The 18,546-nt window shown below is 38.3% G+C and overlaps 1 protein-coding gene across 11 annotated transcripts in view; it reads left to right on the top strand.

Moving 5' to 3' along the window:
• Positions 1–18,546, top strand: part of HYCC2 (hyccin PI4KA lipid kinase complex subunit 2) — a 115,007-nt gene that overhangs the window by 171 nt on the left and 96,290 nt on the right. For 2 of the 11 annotated variants that reach the window (XM_057503704.1, XM_036927924.2), the window contains exons 1-3: positions 118–190; positions 991–1,025; positions 2,533–2,573. The exons of 1 other annotated variant lie outside the window; for it this stretch is intronic. The gene's annotated coding sequence lies outside the window, so the exon portion shown is untranslated. Of the gene's footprint in view, positions 1–97; positions 191–222; positions 593–990; positions 1,026–2,532; positions 2,574–18,546 lie in introns of those variants that run through there. 8 more of the 11 variants (XM_036927927.2, XM_036927926.2, XM_057503708.1 and 5 more) reach the window with 8 other exon arrangements.

Genomic DNA, 18,546 nt, shown 5'->3' on the forward strand with positions numbered 1-18,546 from the left:
TTTTCCTTCCTTGGAGACCGGAATCCTCAGTTACTGCACACAGGGGAGGGCCGTAAACACAGGCAGCCAATTAGGGAGGCTGTTGTTAGAGCGTGGGATCAGCGAATGGGAGGGCTGGTTGTTGCGCTGCAGCTGGCAGGCTGCTGCGGGAGGCGGTGGCGGTAAGAAGCCCGAGGCAGCCGGGTGACAGGTAGGCGGCGGCGCTGCCTTTGGGGGACGCAGAGTTCTAGATCAGGAGGAATTTTCTTCTTCCCTGGCTTCAGGAACTATAGAGGGGATCTGACGAGGGTGGTCTGGGAAGCTGGTAGCTCGTGTTGACGGTTCCGGAATTTCTCCTAGACCAGGTGGCAGTTTGGGAGGGTCGTGAGAAGGCAGCAGAGGCGGGTGGAGGCTGAGCCCTGTGGGGCGACATGGGGGCCTAGGGCGTGGGGGGCTGCGGTGGCGCCAGCAGAGGAAGGAGAGAGACGGCTCCCTCAAGACAGTTCGTGAGGGTTGAAGGAATTGCCTGCCCAAAGCTTGGAGAGAAAAGGACGCGGCATTGCAGGCACCTGAGAGGAATCCTGGGGATTGCTTCTTAGGGCCATTTCTCGGGGTGAGTAAGGAGAGCGGAGAAGGAAGATATTTACTGGCGGTCAGATCCTTGAAACTCCTTATAGCTTATATATTATGTAATCCTTGGCTGGTATTTGTCCAAGCAACTAGGTCGAATCTCTTGGAAGAGTAGTTCTTGCAACCAGTTGGTGTGTCAAAATAGCTCTTTTTCGTTGTTAGAGCTTTGTTTCGTTGTTTGAGTGCTTTGTACCTCGGCAGGATCTGTAGGCGAAAAAGCGTGAAGAATAGAGTAGTCACGAAGACCTTATCTCAGATATGAACTTGGATTAACAGAGATGTTAGTTTGAGATGAGCGTGGGGAGCGTGGCAGGTTCACGTTTTGTAGTTCATGAATTTTGCGTGTCAAGATTGATTACAGATACTTTTTTTAATCTTCAGGAAAGCGGGCAGCCTCGAAAAATCGATAGTAGAAGGTAAGTGCAAGTTGGAAAATGAGTAGAAAATTAGTTGGTAGATTCACCGCCTTCCCTCATCCCCTGCCCCATGCCCATAGATATTGTAGATGTTAGGGACAATGAAAATAAGGTGGTGGCAGAATGGGGGGGTGGGTCATCTTTTAAGTAATTTGCTCTGTAAGTCAGAGTAACTAGTCATGAATTATTTCTTAGGTTTAAAAAGTATGTTCTTTGAACCTCTCTGAGGTAGAATGTGTTTACAGACATAATTAACTGTAAAATATGTTTTTTCTGAGTTTTTATAATTCATTGCACAATGAAATGTAGAATTACAATAGGAATTCCATTCATTGTGTGTTATGGAAGGATAAACTACATTAAAAACTTGATTTTATAGCTCACCGGCAAAGTTTTAAAAGAAGTATTGTAAATTGCCAAAAATGTAAGCTGATTGAAATGTTGCCGTTAGCATAGACGATGAGGACTAATATAGTATTTGCAAGTAGTTTTTCTGTTAATGATTATCCTATTAGTATAGCCCAGAACCTAAATCAGAAATTCATTTTTTTCTCTAAACAGCATTTGGTTAAGAGGTGGATCATTAGAGTTTGTTCTGAGATGTTTATAGAGTACTGAGATATTTATCAATGCTTCAGATAAACAATTTGATACTTGATATTATATTCTCTGTTCTTTTATATTTTCGCAAGAATAATACTATCTCACGCACAAAGAATACTTCTGCTTCTATTTTAGTTGCAGTTCTATAGTGTGAGCACCTGTGAACAAATCTCAGCTTTTATGCAGAGTGGTGTGTGTGTGTTATTACGTAACCAGTCTCCTAGAACTGTCTTAGAGAACTAATGGCTGATTTTGAATGGCCAGTAGGTGTCATAGTAGAATGCAATAAAGTTGAACATTGAGTAGGAAATTAGCAAGTGATTTAAGTTAAGGAACACTCGTCCAAATTAGAATATAATAATAATTGGCTGATACATCATTAGAAGTCCATTTTTTTGGCCACATTTCAGTATTGGAGCTGTTTACAAGGAATTTGAAACAATGGCTGTAAAAAAGTATAATTGCTCTAAAAAAGACTGAGAGTTTGTTTTTTAATCCAACTCTTAAGGCATCTTGACATGCAATCCAGAATAAATTTGGTTGTTTTTAATACACAGTTTTGGCATTCTGTAGTAGTTCATTAAATTCTAGAATGATAAGATTTTCAGCTCGACTGAGCTTTATAGTGGAAAACCAATGCTATGTAATGAAAAACTAAATGGTAAAACATGGACAGAAAGTCTCCAAACAAGTTATCAGTTGCACAGAATAGTACTTTGGTATTGTTCTTTGAATGCAAGAACAGAGGATTTTTGTCTTTGATTAACTGTGGCTTCTTAGGGTTTTTTTTTTATGTCCAAAATAGCTTCTTTTTACATTTTTATCTGGCTAGTATATTATGTACTTCTCTTAGGATGATGAACTGAACATTTGTCATTGTCTAAAATATAATCGTTTTCTGGAGGGAGCTGGCACAGTAAACTCTGAAAATGGCTTGTAGCTGGTGTAAGTACGGCCCCTTACCTGCAGAGCCTTCTAAGCTCATGTAACTTTGTAGCTCCAGCTCCTTTTGCCTGCTATTAATACAATGTTAAAAATAGAGTTGGACCTAATTCAGAAAGTCTCCATGAAAGTGGAGTTACATATATATCAGGATAATCCAGGTGCTTAAGAAAAGGAACACACACACACACACATAACCATTATATCATCTTCACTTCTCTTGAGAATCTTAGTGGTAGGGGCAGTGTGAAAGGAGGTAGATATATTTTGAAGGAAAAAAGTCCTGTATATGATATGGTTCACCACTGTCTTTGACTTTAGAATCATTGATGTAATTCAAGGCTGTCATACTTGTCATATGAAAGAGTAACAGTAGTTTCAGTTGGAAAGGGCTGCCAAATATACCAATATTTTTATAGCTCAATAAATTCTTACCATTTAATGTCATAGATGGTATAGATTTTTCTAGCCAGGAGTTAAAGTTGCCAGAAATAAAAATTGTTTCTGAATGTTTTGGTTTGGATGAGTTTTTACTTGGCACTTAGCTGCCATAAACGAAGCTAATTTCTTTGACGATTCAGATCTGTGCTAATGTTCACAGATATTTACTCACATCTTGTTCTCTTTATGTCTGTGAAAGCTATCTAGTTCTAGAATTAAACTAGAATTGAAAATAAGAATTGGAAGTTTTCTCGATTAAAGGTCTTTTTGAAATTCTGCTGATATGAAGAAATACATTTATCTTTTGCATAAACATTCACTCAGTAGTTTAAAACTTGAAATTGTGAATGTGTTGACTTTAGAATTTCTAGAAATTCATGGCTCATCTTTATGAACTCTGGACTTTCTGTTTGGGTGTCTGCCTGCTACAGAGTGTAGTATGAGAAAAAGTAAATGAGTAGACTTTTATTTTGGAGAGAAAAGAGTAAGAATTCTGTAATATGTTAAGAGGTGTAACTTTGATTATTTATAGAATTATAGTTCTTTCTAAATTTGAAATATGATTACTCATAGGTAGTCATAAAATATAGTAAGTGGCACCAATTTACTGAATGGCAAAGCATGATTATAAAATGGCTATTTTGTTCTGTTATAAAACACTGAACTCCAAGAAATGTTAAAATCAAATTTACTTATCACCTTTGTCTTTATGGATCCTTGACTCTTTTTTTTATTGAGATATAATTGACATAACCCTTGACGCTTGATAGTGCTTTATTCCTAATTAATATAGACTTTTGTTATCTACTAAGATTTGTCAATTTACTCCTTAAATTACTTTCCCCATATATTTCTTGAAAACTTGGTGGAGGGAGTTGGTGCAGGGAGTAAAAATTTTGATTTTTACATATTCTTTTGTAAAAAGAGGCTTTTTTTGAGGCTCAATTTTTTTTTCCCTAGATTATAATTTTTAGAGCAGTTTTAAGTTCTCAGTAAAATTGAGTGGAAGGTACAGAAATTTCCCATATATTCATGCATAATCTCCTGCATTATCAGTAGCCTCTGCAGAGAGGTACATTTGTTACAGTTGATGATCCTACATTAACACATTATCATCATCTAAAGTCCATAGTTTACATTAGGGTTCAGTCTTGGTATTGTACATTCTGCAGGTTTGGACAAAGTATAATGTCATGTATCCTCCATTATAGTATCATGCAGAGTAGTACTGAAGTTTCAGTATATATTCTTTTTGTAGTTCTTTTTAAATATCAAAGGGAGCAGGGAGGGGAGAGTATATTGTTGTTTTTTCTACTTTTAAGATGATCATAAAACTCATATAGTAGACATGAAGTGTTTATAAGATCTGAAGTTAATACGAATTTGCAGTCTATCACAGTACCTATTGTTTTATTGTTTATGGGGAAAAAAACAGAAGAAATGAATGTTTCTGTTCAAGGTTCTGTTGTTAAATGTCTCTTCATTCCATACCCTGTCCCTCTGATCTAATTAACTCAATTAGCATCTAAATGTGATGATTCTCAAATCTTTATGATAATACAGAGCTGCTGCTTGATCTCTAGTTGCTATTCTATAAATCTAACTACCTGTTAGATGAGGATGCCCTGCAGGTTTCTCAAATACAATATGTCAAAAGTGAATTCATGTTTTATCTTTTATCATCTATCTAATGTACTGAAGCTGGAATGTGGTGTTATCTCTGACACTTTATCTGTAAACTCCTCATCTGAGCAATGCTAGGTTCTGTTGACTGAACCCTTCTTAACTGTTTCTTTAATTACATTTACTACTAGAAATAGTATGAGGAATTGGGACCTAGAGGCAGACCATCTAGATTAGAATCCCATTTATAGCTTGCATTTCTTTATCTTTAAAAACAGGGTTGTACAACCCAGCATCTATACTTTTGGGCATTTATTCCAGAGAAATTGGAACTTGTATTCACACAAAAACCTGTATATGAATGTTCATAGCAGCGTTATTCCTAATAGCCAAACACTGGAAGCAACCCAGTGTTTTTCAAAGTGTGAGTGTTTAAACAAACTGGCACTTTTATACCATGGACTGCTGTGCAGCAATAAAAAAGGATGACATACTGATACGTGAAACAACTTTGGATCTCCAGTGAAAAAAGCCAGTCTCAAAAGGTTATGTACTGTATAATTCCATTTATATGATATTCTTGAAATAAACCAGTTATAAAGATGAAGAACAGGTTAGCAGTTGCCAGGGATCAGGGAGAGGGGAGTAGGTGACTACAAGGGAGCCTCTTGGTGATAGAGCAGTTCTGTGTCTTGATTGTGGTGGTAGTTATACAAATCTACATGTTATTAAAATTGTGTTGAGCTACACACAGAAATGAATGCTTGTAAAGCTAGTAATATTGGAATAATCTCTGTGGACTGTATTAAGGTCAGTTCCCTGGATTTACTAGTTTACTGCAGTTATGCAAGATGTTACCATTGTGAGGACTGGGCAAAAAGTACCTGGGACCTCCTGGCATATATTTTGGAAACTTTTGTGAGTCTGCAGTTATTTCAAAATAAAAAGGTTTTCAAAACAGTTGTTTTAGAGATTAAATTAGCAAATGTAAGGTTGTTATTACAGTATTGGTGCATGATAAATATGTAGCAAGTATAACAGCAGCAGCAGCCTTACACCCTACGAGGCTCTCACCCTACGAAGCGCCTCATCCCATGGGGCCTGTCACCCTGCAAGGCTCTCGCCCTGCCAGGCCTCTCACCAGGACCATTCCAGCAGTCGTCTGGCCTCAGTCTTTCCTCCCTCCAGTCCCTTCTGCAGTACAACCAGAGTGCTCTTTATAAAGTTCCTATCACATATTACTTTGTTTACACAAAGACCTTTAGTAGCTCCTCATTGTACTTTCATCCATTAATTTTTTTTTTTAATCACAGTGGAATGAAGCATTGGGGTCAGTGTGACCTCCAGGACATTGTAGTAGATGAATTAAAGATAAAAACAGAAAAATCTCAAGTGATATTTCTCACTTTCAAGAAACGATTAAGTACTGTTATTTTAAAGTTTGTTTGTATTGCTGCCTAACACACCACCCCAAAACTTAATGACTTGGGACAAAAAGATGAATTATTTTTCAGTATTCTCTAGGTTGGCTGAGCAGTTCCTCTGTTGGTTTCACTTGTCTCATGCAGTTGAAGCTACTGAAGAATTGACTGAGTTGGAAGGTCCAAGATGTCCTCACTCACATGTTTGCAGTTGGTGCTGGCTGTCAAGTGCTTCAGTCTTCTCTGCGTGGCTTTTCATCCTCTTGTAGACTAGTCTCACAAACTTCCGTGGCATTCTCCTGGTAGCATTCTAAAGGTGAAGGTAGAAGCTGCAAGGCTGCAAAGCTTCTTTGGGGCTGAGGCTTTGAAACTTACATTATGGCCCTTCCACTACATTCTGTTGGTCAGAGCAACTCACCAAGCTAGAAAAGGACCTGTGTCTCAGTCAGTTCAGGCTGCTATAACAGTATCATAGACTGGGCGGCTTAAACAACAAATATTTCTTTCTCATGGTTCAGGAGGCTGGAAAGTCCAAGATCAAGGTGCCAGCAAACTGTGTGTTTGCTGAGGGCCTGCTTCCTGGTTCAGAGACAGCTGTCTTACTGTGTGAGAAAGGGTGAGAGCTCCCTGGGGTCTTTTCCATAAAGGTACTAATCCCGTTCATGAGAGCTCCACCCCCAAGTGCTTCCTCCTAATACCATCATATTGGAGGTTTATTTCAATATATGAATTTTAGGGAGACACAAAAATTCAGTCCAAAACAGTAATCCACAGCGAGATCAGATTATTTTCCATTTTCTTGATGTAAGGATGAAAAACAATCCAAAAAAAATGACACAATCACTGTAAAAGTTCTTGAAAAGTTTTGCTGAAACAGCAAGTAAAATAACACAAGTACAGAAAACATTAAAAGGCAATCCAGGCAGGACAGGTTCAAAATTTTTATGAAATAGAATAGTCTACATAGTATGTGGAAGAATCAGCCTTGTTTGCTATGGTACAGCGGTGTTCCCTGAAAACTTGAAGGAAGTTAATCTATAAAGAGGTCGCTGGTTTTTTTTTATTTGAACAGGTTTTAAACAGCTGATTTAACTTCTTCCATTAAAATGTATATTTTTCCTAATCTCTTAGTTTCATATAATTTTGTCTTGCCAGTTAGTTTTATGAGCCACATTACTTTTCTACAATGTAACTCAAATGTTGGCAAGAAGTTACAGTACTGTATTAGGAAATCTTGTCAGTGTACTAAACTACTCTGTGTCCCCTCCACTTGAACTATAATATAATGGTGGTGTACCTTCACAGAGTACAGGCTCTTTTTTCAATCTTGCCTCCTACTCTAGCCCCTATTTCAATGGAAATATATTTTGTACACATTAAACTGAAGCATAGCTGAAATAACTGTTGGTGTCTTGGGCCACAAATTTGCTGGTGGCATCTCTTATCAGTTAGGAATTGTGTTTGGTTGCTAGGAACAGAGAAGAAATAACCATTGCTTAAACAAGAACATAGTTCATTTCTTTGTCTTGTGAAAAAAAAATTCAGAAACTGGCAATCTAGGACTGATATGGCAAACCCACAGAACTGAATGACCTAAGCTGCTTCTGCCTTTTTCCTTTGCCATCCTTAGCACGTGGCTTCCCTTCTCAAGATCACAGAATGGTTGTGATCTTTACATTCATATTCTAGGCAGGAGGAAAGGCAGAGGACAAAATGGTCATACCTCTCATCTTTAAAGAAACCTTTCTAGAATTCCCTACACAGTGTTTCTCTGTGATCTCATTGGCCAGAACTTAGTCATTTGGCTGTACTTAGTTATAAATAAGGTTTAGAAGTGGCTTTTAGCTGAGCGTATAGATTAAATTAGTTGGGGTAGGGGTGGGGTCTGTACTGGATGTGAACTAGGGGTCTCTGCCATATTTACTCCCTGTCATCTTTGTTGAGTTTGCTGCTGACTGCTTAGTTGTTGCTGTTTTCATTTGATAGACATGAATTAAGGGCTGTGTGCTAGGCCCTGTTAGGAACTGGAAATACAAACATAATTGAGAAATACTCCCTGCCCTAGAAAAGTTATGGTTTAATAATAGGACTCACAAAGCTGTACATAGGTTTTTGAGAACAGAAGGTATTAAGTACTGCAGACTGTTTGGACTAGTTACCACTATGATTCTGCCTACCCTATCAGTTTATAAGAGGCTTAAAGTGTAGAGGGGGAGGTGACCAATTTGGAAGAGCAATATTAATGAAAAGAAATCAACCATTCTCTGCTTCCTAAGGGGAAGGGATAAGTGCTATTTCCCTTCCTGAAAGCCAGGAAAAAGATGTCCTAAAAGAATTACTCTTTATGTTTTTTGTGCCTTTAAAGATACTGTTGTTGGAAACACTTTTATTCCAGGTAGGGCAGGAGCTCTTTAGCCAGAGAAATCTGACATGAAGTAGTGATTAGTATAAATGATATTTTGATGTCTGCTGTAATTTGATATGAAAATACCTGTAATATCTATTAGTGACCAAGATATAGAAAATACTGTAGGGTTTTTTGTTTTGCCTACATTTATAATTCCAATGAAGTGATACATTTTAGTTGAAGATTAGTTAAAGTAATTATGTAATTTTCTTCCCAACAAAATTTATGAATTTTATTCACAGATCCCTGAGGGTCTGTTGATTCTAGGTTGAGAATTTGTGAGTGAGGGGAAAGAAAGGGCTTTGAGTGGATATAGGATGGTATGCTAAGAAAAGGCTTTATAGAGGAGATGACAGTTGATCTGAGTCTTGAGAGAAGAGTAGGGTAGTTATGCTAGAAATATTCCAGAGAGGCGAGTCATTTAAGAAAATGAGTGGAGGTATGAAACATGTTGTGGAACTGTAGATGCACATTAGTGAGGGGAAGTCTGTGTTGAGCCAGGGTATAATGTCTGTTCCTGCAGAAAGGGCTGTTTTGTTCATGAGTATATTGAACAAGTACTGGTGACACAGGCTATTGGCCAAACCATGTATGTGTACCTCTGGTCATTGGTCTTTTCAGGCATGGTGAGCAACCAGATACAACTGCTTGAAGATCTGCACACTAGAAAGATTTTCTCCTTTTCTCCTGTCCTGCAGGGCTACCTCTGTGTAGGAGTAATGCCAGCATGTCATTTGGAACCAGGTGTAAACTAGGCTTGAAGTTTTCTTTTTTCTTTCTTTGGTCACAGGGAACTCTAGGAGGCCATAGACTAAGGGAGTGTTAACATTTAGTGGAAGTATGTGACATGGATGTCTGAACCATTTGTTTTTAAGGCTTATTTATGCTTTTAGGGGCTGCTCTAACTTCATCACATGTATAACCATTTCAATAGGATAGCTACTTATGTAATGGTAATTACCAGGCTTCAAATCATGACTTAAAATTTTAAAAAAAAGAGATTTAGTTTTTTCTCATGTAAAATCTGCTGCAAGTCTGGATGACCCCAGGCTGTTCTTCATATGATGGCTCAGCAGTGCATCTCTATATTTATCTCTGCTTCTGTTATCATAGTGGCAAGGAAAGAACAGGCTGGTTAGTACATACTGGCATTTAAATACTTCTGCAGAAATCAATTTTGCTTATTGATCAAGCAATGCATAAGGTCACATTTGACTTAAAGAAGGAAGAGAAGTATAGTTCTCTCGTATATCATGAAGGAGAGGAAAATCTAATGTCTGACACACAGTATCACTTTCACTAATGATGGAATGCTTTATATTAAAAGCACATTCAACTTTTTGGCTTGATGGGTCAGAACAGCTGGCTCTTAAGAGTAGACAAAAATTCTCTATCAGGGAGAAAAAGTCAAGTAGGAAGCTCTTTCTCAAAAGTAGAATAATCATCTGCAGAAGAGGGCTTAGCTTTATTCTAAAGCAGAAGTTCTCAACCAGGGAGAATACTACTCTCCAGAGTATACCTGGCAATGTTTGAAGACATTTTGTCACAACTTGGGGGAGGGGCTACTGACATCTAGTGGGTTGAGGCCAGGGATGCTGCTAAACATCCTACCATGCCCAGGACAGCCCCTCACAATGTCAGGAGTGACCAGAATGCTAATATGTTGAGGTTGGGAAGCCCTGATCTCTGTGGGGCTGCATGCCTAGGGGTCTATGCTTTGATTCTCCTAGTAGGGCCTACTGGTAGCTTTATGTAGCTACTTCATCATCTACTATAGACACTTCAAACACTGCTGAGTTGGTTGGATCTAAGGCCCAAATGGCAGAGTATCTTGCATTACCTCATTGACCTGCTACACACTGCCTTATGTCCTGGGCCCCATTTAAAACTGGCAACTTTATGGATTATTCAGAAAATGAGCAAAGCTGCACTTTAAAATGCAGTTATTTGCAAAACTTTAATAAGAGACCCACCAAGCACTGTGTTTCTAAGTGGTGGTTGTGGGCTGAACTATGGCAGCAAACCAGGTCTGTATTTTTAAGAGTATGTCTTGATATACTCCAGACACTAAACCTCTAGAGACCTCCTAAGGTGGCAGGCTCCTAAATTTTCATGTAATTTTTCTACGCTCTGACAGGCTTATATCTTTCCAAGGTATCTTACTGACCAGGTAAAATAAACATGATGTTCTTAGTATAATAAATACATATAATATCCTGTGAGTTGGTGAGATATTTAGAGTTTTTATAGTCTAGATTGACAAGACCTGGTTTTGCCATTTAATAACTATGTGACTTTGGGCAAGTGATATAACCTATTAGTGCCTGTTTGTTTCTTCATCTATAAAATGGGATGATAACAGTACCTACCATATAGGGTTGTTGTAAATAGTAGATGACTTATATAAAATGTTTAGAACAGTGCCTGATATATAATAAGTGCTATACAAGTATTGGCTAATAACATATTGCCTATAATAGTACAAAAATCTTTAAGGAGAAAATAGGAATTATAACCTCAGCATAGAAAAGTTCATTAAAAAAACAAAAAGCATAATACTATAAAGAAAAAAGATTGACAGATTCAACTAGCTGTTAATTTGTAAATCTAAATTTTAAGAATAAGCTCCTTTACATTTAATTGTATTTAAAAATAACAAGAGTACAGCAGGACTTCACTAGTACTATTCAAAAAGTAATAATACTCACAGTAAGAAAAAAGGAAGAAATATTTAGGCACTTAGATGCCTGTGCCTGCTTCATCCCCCTAAATCCAATTTCCTGATTTCTCTTTTTTATTGCAGTTCTGGATTACCTTTAAAAATGTAACTCAAATATTTTTGCCTTCAGGAAGAGCTTTTTCTGAACTTTGTCAGTTAACTAGGTAAGGAAGACTTTTTTTAAAGGTAAAAATGTCACCAGACCTGGACACCAATTCCTTCCTTGATTCCGAATGCCAACTACTTTAAACAATTATTCAGTATTTGAAAAATTTACTCTAAAATTCAGCATATTTTCCTGAAATAAGGTGTTTTTAAGACATGCTCATTCTTTGGCATCCAGAATACAGTCTCTAAATATTATTTCCCAATGAAAGGAACAAGAGTTCCTTAGAGAAATGTTTGATCCTAGGTCTAGGACAGGAATTGTACAAGATGAGCCTGGAACTTCTTGTTCTAGCAGGAAGCCAGGAGACCATTATCATTTACTAGATTTATGTCACAAGGGCTTATGAGCTATGTTTAGGGGTCCACCAGATAATCCCCAGATTTCATAACTTGTTAGAATGACTCATAAGTCATTATATTCATAGTTATACTTTTTTTTTTTTTACAATTAAATGATGTGGATCAGTGTAAGTCTGCAGAGAGGAAATCCAGGGCAAAATACCTCTGAAAACTGAAATCAGTTAAAGGGAGAAATAAAGTTTAAAACCCTTTTACTGCTTACAAACTGCAGTCCAGGGCCATCTTTCTCCTCTTTCCCGCTCCAGCAGAAGCAAAACAGGCCCTCCCCTCACTTCTTCAGTACAGATAAGCCCTCCTTGCCCAGGTAATTACCCATTGATTTGGAGATAAACTTCTCTCCACCCCTGAGGAATGATACAAGTGCACTAAAGCCATACTTCTTTCCACCTCTGAATGCCTATTGATATGCAGATATACTAAAGCCAGGTGAGATATTCTGGAAATATTACAATTTTACCCACAATCAGCAAAACAGTGTGCATGGGTAAAGTCTAGAGGAAATGAGCTACAAGCCTGCCAGAGTGCTCTCCCAGTGGAGTTGAAAAGGATATGCTTAATCCCTCCAGTAATGAGTTGTGACAACATGTGTAAAATGTTGTCTACTGAGGAAGATCACTTAAACCTAAATGTCCAGGATTTTTTATTGGGGGTCAGTCACACAGACTACAGTTCTAAAGTATTAGACCTCCAAAAGGAAAATTGTTTACCATAATCACATTGTTTGCAGAGACTACCCAAATTGGTATAGTGTGATTCAAGGCCCCAAACATGCAAAACACTTTTATGAGACTATTTCAAGGGTTTACTTCCCAAGACCCAGCTGTTATGAATTGAATTGTGTCCCCCACAAAAAGTGTTGAAGTCCTAACCCCCCAGTACCTCAGAATGTGTGACCTTATTTGGAAATAGGTCATTGCAAATGTAATTAGTTAAGATGAAGCTATACTGGAGTAGGTGGGTCTTTAACCTGCTGGTGTCCTGTCACTATCAAAGAGGAGAACAGACACAGACATAGTAAGAAAATACCATGTGACAATTGAGGCAGAAATTGGAGTGATGCATCTACAAGCCAGGGGATAACAAGAATTGATGGCAACTCCAGAAGCTAGAAAAGGAAAGGAAGGAGAAAAAAAGGTGGTGGAGTAGGAGGGCAAGGTAGAAACCTCCTTCCACACACACCAAGGAAGCAACTGCAGCAAATACAACTAACCCTGAAAACTACCTGAAGACTACAAAACAGACCACCTACACCTGGTGAAGAAGAGAAGACCACACAGAGAAGGGTAAAGTGGCAAAGCTATGATCAATCAAGATCCCAACCCTTCCACCATCCCAGCCCCAAATGCACCATCCCCCATGCTGGTTGGTCAGCCTCGAGGTGCTTCTCTGTACATATGCCCACCAGCCCAGCCCACTTGGCCCAGCAGTGGTCAGACTTTGCTGCCTGGCAGGCAAGAGGGAGGCTTTCCCAGATATCTCAGCCCTTTTTCAGCCCAAGTGGGAAGGCACCTGTGGGAGCCAGCCCAGAGTACTTATTTCTCCTTGCTGATGGCCCACATGGTGCTCTGCAGCCCAGCACTGTGCATCTGCCTCACCAGCCCTTTAACCCAGCAGCACTGCCATTGCTGCAAGGCAGCAGAGGGTGGACTGCCCAAAACTATCCAGACAGTAGCATTGCTGCTCTCAATTCATGAAGGGCTGGCTGAGATGAGGTGTAACTTGTAGCAAACTGAGATCAGCTACTGTGGACAGACAGGCAGAAAGGCGGCCCCACCCATGGCACACCAACAGCAATTGGGCTCCACAGCAAAGGAGAACCAGGCACTGGAGAGTAAAGAGTCTTGAGTTTCTGGGCACCACAGGACACATTCTTCATAAAGCAATTACTCTCTAGACCAGGAAGCATAGCAGATCTATTTAATAGAAAGGAAGAAACACAGAAACCCTGACAAAATAAGGAGGCAGAGCAATATATTCCAAACAAAACTACAGGATAAGACACCAGAAAGAGGACTAAAGAAATGGAGGTCACCAATCATCTTCATAAAAACTGCAAAGTAACAGTCATAAATATACTTACTGATCTGCATTAAAGTATTGATGATCTCAGGGAGGACTTCCACAAAGAGAAGAGTTGAAAAAGAGCCGCTCAGCTGAAAAATACAAAAGCTGGAATTAAATATACAATAGAAGGAATGAATAATAGATTGCTGCAGTAGAGGAAACAGTCAATGAGATGGAAAACAATGAAGCTGAGGAACAGAGAGGAAAAAAAGAGCCTCTAAGAGAGCTGTTTGACAACTCCAAATGAAATAATATTCACATAATAGGGGTACCAGAAGAAGAAGAAGAAGAGAGAAACAAAGGAGTAGAAAGTATCTTTGATGAGATCATTGATGAAGACTTTCCCAAACTGGGGAAGGAAATAAGACATTCAGATCCTGGAAGCATAGAGAGCCCCTAAAAAAAGGAACCCCAGGAAGACAATACCAAAACATACAATAATTAGAATGATGATTAAAGATAAAGAGACGGTTTTGAAAGCAGCCAGAGAGAGAAAAAAAAATTACTTATATGATAACCCCATGAGCCTATCAGCAGATTTCTCAGCAGAAAATTTACAGGCCAGAAAGAAGTAGCATTAAATATTTAATGTACTGTAACAAAAGGACGTTAAACCAAGAATCCTCTATCCAAAAGGGGCACAATAATTCAGTTACAATATAAGTTGGTCACAGGGGTTGTTAGTACAGCATAGAAAATATAGTCAATGATTCTGTCACATCTTTCTACATTGGTAGATAGTAACTGCAGTAGAGGAAGTGTGAATTTAATACTGTTGAACCACTGTGTTGTATATTTGAAATGAACATAAGATTGTATATCAATGATACTTCAATTAAAAAAAAGAGCCTCAATAAATTAAAAAAGATTGGAATTGCATCCAGCAACTTCTTAGATGACAATGGTATGAAACTAGAAATACATTACATGAAGAAAACAAACCCAACAAACACATGGAGGGTAAACAACATGCTTCTAAATAATTATTGGATCAATGAACAAATCAAAGTAGAAATCAAGCAATCTATGGAGACAAATGAAAACAAAAATACAACAGTCTAAAATTTGTGAGATGCTGCAAAAGTGGTTCTAAGAGGGCAGTACATAGCAACACAGGCCTACCTCAGAAAGCAAGAACAATACCAAATGAACATTGTAAACTCATAACTAAAGAAATTAGAAAAAGAACAAACAAAGTTAGTAGAAGGAGGGAAATACTAAATCAAATCAGAAATAAATAAAATAGAGAAGGAGAAAAACTATAGAAAAAAATTAATGAAACCAGAACACGGTTCTTTGAGAAAATAAACAAGCTAGATAAACCCCTAGCCAGACTTATCAAGAAAAAAACAGAGTGTATACATCTAAGCAAAATCAGAAACAAAGAAAGAATAATCACAATGAATACCTCAGAAATAAAAGGAATTATTAGAAAATTCTATGAAAAATTACATGCCAATAAATTGGAAACCTGGGAGAAATTGACAAATTTCTAGAAAAGTACAGCCTTCCAAGATGGACCCAGGAAGAAACAGAACAATATGAACAGGCCAATTTCCAGAAATGAAATTGAATGCCTAATAAAAAAAAAACAAAAAAAACAAGAACCCAGGACTGAATTACTTCACAGCTGAATTCCACCAAACATTTACAGACAAGCTAATTCCCATCCTTCTTTAAGTATTCCAAAAAGTAGAAAAGGAGGGAATACTTCCAAATTCATTCTATGAGGGTAGCATCACTCTAACACCAAAACCAAAGATACTACAAGAAAAAAGAAAAAATTATAGACCAATATCCCTGATGAACATAGATGCAAAAATGCTCAGCAAAATATTAGAAAACTGAACTTAAAAATGTTATTAAAAGGATCATCCATCATGACCAAATGGGATTTATTCCAGGGATGCAAGGATGGTACAATATTCATAAATCAGCATCTAACACCACATAAACAAAAAGAGGATAAAAAGCACATGATCATCTCAGTACATGCTGAAAAAGCATATGACAAATTCAACATCCATTCATGGTAAAAACTCTCTCAAAATGGGCATAGAAGAAATGTACCTCAACATAATAAAGGCTGTATATGACAAACCCACAGAAAGCATCATACTCAATGGAGAAAATCTCAAAGCTTTTCCTCTAAGATCAGGAACAAGACAAGGATGTCCACTCTCACCACTTTATTCAATATAATGATGGAGTTCCTAGACACAGAAATCAGACAAAAAGAGATAAAAGGCATCCAAATTGGTAAGGAAGAAATAAAACTACCACTATTTGCAGGTGACATGATACTACACATAGAAAACATGAAGCTGCCACCAAAAAACTATTAGAAATAATAACGATTCAGCCAGCGGCAGGGTTCAAAATTATTACACACAAATCTGTTGCATTCCTGAATGCTAACAACAAACTAGCAGATAGAGAAATCAGGAAAACAATTCCATTTACAATTGCATAAAAAAGCATAGGTTATCTAGGAATAAAGCTAACCAAGGAAGTGAAAGACTTGTACTCTAAAAACTGCAAGATACTCAAGAGAGAAATTAAAAGAAGACACAAATAGATGAATCTGAGGGTTTAAGATGGCGACGTGAGAGGTGAGACACAGGCTCCCTCCTAAAATAGCATATAATATGAAAATATAATTAATACAACTAATCCTGAAAGAGCAACAGGAAAGAGGGCTGTGCCAAACTGCATATACCTGGAGAAAAGAATAAATCTCATGGAACAGAGTAACGTACCAAAGCCATGGCCTGGCTGAATTCAAGCCCTTCCCCCACCCCAGCTCACCAGCGGGAGGAAGAGAAATGGAGTGGGGAGGGAGTGGAGGCCTGGGACTGCTGAATACCTAATTCCAGAGATCTGCTCTGGGAGCACAAGCCTACATTTCATGGTGCTTTCATGGTACTCTCGTGATTAGGGGGATTGAAAGCTAAGACAGGCAGAATACCTGGAGAGACTGAGATTCCAGCCACTTGTGGAAAGCAGGGATCCATATCCTGCTGGTCTGGGACAAAAGAAAGGTTGGCAGTCTGAGAGACTTCCTAACAGCAAGAGGGCTACTAATGGGGTAAGGATTGCACAGAGCTTACTGCTCATGAGAAAGGACAGGTAGACAAAATTGTCCAGGTGCACTCTGCCCAGCAGGTTGAGAACTCGCTCAGTCTTCAGGCACTACAGCTCCGTGGATGCCTACACAGCTTGAAGGACCTCCTCCATGATACACAACTTACTGCGCCTTTCTCCCAGCCTGCCCCACCTGGCTCACAAACCAGCAAACCCTACCCTGGCATTAGGCCACCAGCAACCCTTGACATTGCTTCAGGGGCTGAGGAGCTCCAGAGAGTAGTAGAGTTTCTGGGCACTAGAGGGCGCCATATATAAATATGAAACGCCAAACCCAGTTTAAAGTAAAATTGTGAATACAACACCTGAGAAGGATTCAAATGAAATCGACCTCATGAATCTCCCTGATTCATTAACACGCTCATGGAGGTACAGAAAAATACTCAAGAACTCAGGAATGAATTCCAGTCAGAGATCCAATCGTTGAAGAGTACAATGGAGGGTATTAAAAGCAGATTAGATACAGTAGACAATAAATGAAATAGAAATTAGAGAAGAGGAATACAAAGAAGCTGAGGCACAGAGAGAAAAAAAGATCTCTAAGAATGAAAGAATATTGAGAGAAATGTGTGACCAATCCAAATGGAACAATATTCTCAATATAGGGGTACCAGAAGAATAAGAGAGAGAAAAAGGGAGAGCAAGTGTCTTTGAGAAGGTAATTGCTGAAAACTTCCCCAATCTGGGGAAGGAGATAGTCTCTCAGGCCATGGAGATACACAGATCTCCCAACACAAGGGACCCAAGGAAGACAACACCAAGACATATAGTAATTAAAATGGCAAAGATCAAGGATAAAGACAATATTAAAAGCAGCCAGAGAGAGAAATAAGATCACATACAAAGGAAAGCCCATCAGGCTATCATCAGACTTCTCAGTAGAAACATTACAGACCAGAAGGGGGTGGCATAATGTATTTAATGCAATGAAGCAGAAGGGCCTTGAACCAAGATTATTTTATCTGGCAAGATTATCATTTAAATTTGAAGGAGGGATTAAACAATTTCCAGATAAGCAAAAGCTGAAAGAATTTACCTCACACAAACCATCTCTACAGTGTATTTTGCAGAGACTGCTGTAGATAGAAGTGTTCCTAAGGTTTAATAGCTGTCAGCAGAGGTGATAAAACCACAGTAAAGAAAGTAGAACCATTAATTACTAAGCAAATGTGAAATTAAATCAACTATCACCAAATTCAATCAAGTGACAGACAAAGAGCACAGAATATGATACCCAATATATAAATAATGGAGGGGGGAGGGGGAAGAAAAAGGAGGAGGGAAAAAGAACCTTTGGATTGTGTTTGTAATACCATATTAAGTAAGTTAAGTTAGATGCTTAGACAGTAAGGAAGTTAACCTTGAACCTTTGGTAACCACATATCTAAAACCTGCAATGGCAATAAGTGCATACCTGTCAATAATCACCCTAAATGTAAATGGACTGAATGCACCAATCAAAAGACATAGAGTCATTGAATGGATAAAAAGACAAGACTCATCTATATGCTGCTTACAAGAGACTCTCTTTAAACCCAAAGACATACACAGACTAAAAGTGAAGGGATGGAAAAAGATATTTCATGCAACTAATAGGGAGAAAAAAGCAGGAGTTGCAGTACTTGTATC

This window comes from Manis pentadactyla, chromosome 6, assembly GCF_030020395.1.
Source record: "Manis pentadactyla isolate mManPen7 chromosome 6, mManPen7.hap1, whole genome shotgun sequence".
NCBI lineage: Eukaryota > Metazoa > Chordata > Mammalia > Pholidota > Manidae > Manis > Manis pentadactyla.